We start from the raw sequence: 3,246 nt of genomic DNA, 5'->3' as shown, positions 1-3,246 counted from the left end.
TCTGCGCCTAGCTGAAAGGCGTTAAAGAAAAGCGCTTATGGGAGACAACCCATGATTTTACTACAGCACTTTTGTTTTATATTTGAGTCTTAGAAATTGTTACTACTGTAGCAAACTCTCCTTATCTTAATTTTGTTGCATTGTTGTGCCAAGTAAAGTCTTTAATAGTAAGGTTCATACTAGATTTGGATTGCTGCGCAGAAATAGATTTCTTGCTGTCACGAATTTGAGCAGTAGTCTCTGTAGGTAACTCAGAAAATTCTGCCAATTTACGTGAGTGATCCTCAGATATGTACGCAACTTTCATTCAATTTGAGCATTTTCATCTGAGCAATTTTGGTGTACCTAAAAAATTCGTCTTTACGGACTGTTCTGTTTTGACAGATTCTGCCTTTTATTTCGCATTGCCTGTTTTGCTATGCTTGATGGATTTCTTTATTCCATTAACTTTCAGTAGCTTTGTGCAATGTCCAGAAGTGTTAATAATGATTATGTCACCTCTGAACATGTGAATTTTGATTATGCACTAACCCTCTAATGAGTTGTTTTGAGTTTGATGTGGAGGAAGTTTTCAAGGATCAAGAGAGGAGGATGATACAATATGATCAAGGAGAGTGGAAGCTCTAAGCTTGGGGATGCCCCGGTGGTTCATCCCTGCATATTTCAAGAAGGCTCAAGCATCTAAGCTTGGGGATGTGTAACATCCCGGGAATCGACCCTTCCTAGGATGCTACCACATTATACTAAAAACTAGAAAGTCAGGTGATTATTCAAAAATTGGGCAGAGTTTTCTTTGTATATAAGGACATCCACGACATGCATATAGCAATAAGAGGATATGTAGTAACATTTCAACTTTAAAGAAACAACCACGTGATTCACAAAATCCCAGCATATCAGGAAACGCCAAATATATTTGTTCACAAGGTAACATGGATTAAGTGACTAATACAATACGACTAATAGGTATAGAAACATATATGTCTACGTCGTAATATCTAAATAAGTGTGATGTGCTCAACAGTGTAGATGTGCTACGCCCGGGCCCCATGCATGGTGTTTACTTAGTACCTGAAATCCAAATGAAACGCAAGAGTGAGTATGGAAATACTCAGCAAGTACAACATGGAACCGCAAAAACATAAATCATGGACAAGCATTGGAACTTCACTCGAAAACATAGATTTTTATATGAAAACTGAAATATGGGTTTTCGCAGTACTGGCTCGGAGTTTACCAGCGCGTTGGCTCGGAGTTTACCAACCTGCGGCAGTATTGGCTCGGAATTTACCAACCCGCGGCCCAATAAGTTTAGAAGGAAATTATTGAGTCAAATTACCAATTAACAACGAAGCACACCAGAAGCACACAAGCCACACAATCAAACATTAAGGCGACAAGGTTCGTAATGCACCTGCCTTCAACAAAAGAACGAAGCAACAAGAAGTCGACCAAGATCCGCGATTAATCAATGCCACCACCTGAACAAACCATCTCAGACTCAATACACTGCTAGAATTTACGTTGTATAATAACTTAAATAATGAAGAGATGTTCAGGCGCTTGCTCTCTGGTCCCAGCTAGTATTTTCAGTCTATATCCGGAAGCAGATAAATTCGTAATACAAACTGACTCTGCTATGTACAGGATCATAAATAACCGTCAGCTGCTCCTAATTCTAGAACCATGGATCAGTAGCTTCCAAATTAACCTCTCACGAGCAATCTTTTCAGATCTGATTAACTGGTAGGATAAGGCAAAGAACTAGTCTACTTTCCTTCCCTCCAGCGTGCATCCAAATTCACATATCCATATAACATTCGCTAAGTAAACTAAGAGCATGCTACACCCTGCCATGGTCCTGGTTACTAGTCCAATCATCCCGATGGATTTTACTTGTCTGAATACTACTCCCGCCAGTACTACTTCTCGCCGCGGATGGAAAATAGACTCAGTAGCACGAGAATAGCTTCTAGTATTGCAGCTGACTGCTAATCATCTTCTACGAACTGGTACAGCACCGCGTTTGCTTCCCTTGGAAAAGAATAGTACCTGAGAATTGAAATCCCTCAATGGACGCAGCAACAGAAGAATAGCGGCTCAGGCACGAACGAGGCGGAGATGCAATCAGTACTAATTCCAGCGACGGCGGCAACCTGAGACTCGAACCCTAGGCGGCGGCGCGATCTGGATGGTGGCGTGCGATAGGTACAGGAACGGCTCGAACCAGGGCGTTTTATTGCCCCTTTCTTTCTCTTAGCCTTATCTGGACTTACATGGTTTTATTTTTCTTTCTTAATTCCCAAATTTATCCAGTCGCTGGAATTACATGACCAACGATCCAAAATAAACCCACCTTAGGTCAGCCCTCTCCCGAATTATATAAAAATAATTTGCTCTTAGAATCTAGGTTATTACAGGATGCCCAAGGCATCCCCTTCTTCATCGACAACATTATCAGGTTCCTCTAATGAAACTATATTTTTATTCCATCACATCTTATACGCTTTACTTGGAGCGTCTGTATGTTTTTATTTTTGTTTTGTTTGAATGAAGTTGGATCCTAGCATTCATTTTGTGGGAGAGAGACACACTCCGCTGTTGCATATGGACAAATATGTCCTTAGCTTTACTCATAATGTTCATGGCGAAGGTTGAACTGCTTCGTTAAACTGTTATATGGTTGGAAACGGGAAATGCTACATGTGGTAAATGGTATAATATCTTGAATAATGTGATACTTGGAAATTGTTGTGCTCATGTTTAAGCTCTTGCATCATATACCTTGCACCTATTAGTGAAAAAATACATAGAGCTTGCTAAAATTTGGTTTGCATGATTGGTCTCTCTAAGGTCTAGATATTTTCTAGTAAGGGTCGAACAACAAGGAAGACGGTGTAGAGTCTTATAATGCTTACAATATGTCTTTTATGTGAGTTTTGCTGTACCGGTTTATACTTGTGTTTGTTTCAAATAACCTTGCTAGCCTAAGCCTTGTATTGAGAGGGAATACTTCTCAGGCATCCAAAATCCTTGAGCCAAACACTATGCCACTTGTGTCCACCATACCTACCTACTACATGGTATTTCTCCGCCATTCCAAAGTAAATTGCTTGAGTGCTACCTTTAAATTTCCATTCTTTGTCTTTGCATTATATAGCTCATGGGACAAATAGCCTAAAAACTATTGTGGTATTGAATATGTACTTATGCATCTTATCTCTTATAAGTTGCTTGTTGAGCGAT

At 39.9% G+C, this 3,246-nt stretch overlaps 1 long non-coding RNA gene across 1 annotated transcript; it reads right to left on the bottom strand.

Annotated features, from left to right (window-relative positions):
- Window positions 1-839: 839 nt before the first annotated feature.
- Window positions 840-2,403, bottom strand: LOC127296982 (uncharacterized). The gene is made up of 3 exons (XR_011743960.1): window positions 2,053-2,403; window positions 1,419-1,481; window positions 840-1,071 (listed from the first exon to the last, which is right to left on the bottom strand). It is a non-coding gene; the product is annotated as an uncharacterized lncRNA (long non-coding RNA).
- Between the last annotated feature and the right edge of the window lie 843 nt (window positions 2,404-3,246).

Source organism: Lolium perenne, chromosome 4 (genome assembly GCF_019359855.2).
Source record: "Lolium perenne isolate Kyuss_39 chromosome 4, Kyuss_2.0, whole genome shotgun sequence".
NCBI classification, from domain to species: domain Eukaryota; kingdom Viridiplantae; phylum Streptophyta; class Magnoliopsida; order Poales; family Poaceae; genus Lolium; species Lolium perenne.
Note: the sequence above shows the minus strand (reverse complement) of the source record. Positions and strands in the feature narration are given on the sequence as shown.